Here is a 523-nt window from a genome sequence, read left to right on the forward strand (position 1 = left end):
ATATTTGCCGAATATAACTTCGAGGTGAAGTATAAGCCGGGAAAGCAGAATGCTTTGACTGACGCGTTGTCACGCAGACCAGACTATGCTTGCTCATGTTACAGCTGTAACGTCGTCTGTGACAGATTTGATCCGCACCGCGTATGCGGGTGATGAGATGTGTAGCGTTGCTTCGGGCTCTAGGGAGCAAGGGGTTTGGGAACTCGGACAAGAAATTGCCACAAAGACTGCGTGCACGATTGCACCGATATTCGTTGAATAACGGCTTGATATATTATAGCACCGATTTAATGGATACACCACGAATTGTGGCTTCCCATGATGAGGATTAAAAATATCGCATCCTCAATGAGGCGCACAACACGCCACTCAGTGGTCATCTCGGTCGTGAGAAAATGTACAACTCTTTGAGTCACCACTATTGGTGGCCCAAGATGTTCCAATGAACGAGCACCTATGTGCGCGCGTGTGAGACGTGTCAACGGGTAAAACCCTCTCCAAATGCGGCTGCGCCGCTGGCCAG

Source organism: Plasmopara halstedii (assembly GCF_900000015.1).
Source record: "Plasmopara halstedii genome assembly, contig: Scaffold_3120, whole genome shotgun sequence".
Lineage (NCBI taxonomy): Eukaryota > Oomycota > Peronosporomycetes > Peronosporales > Peronosporaceae > Plasmopara > Plasmopara halstedii.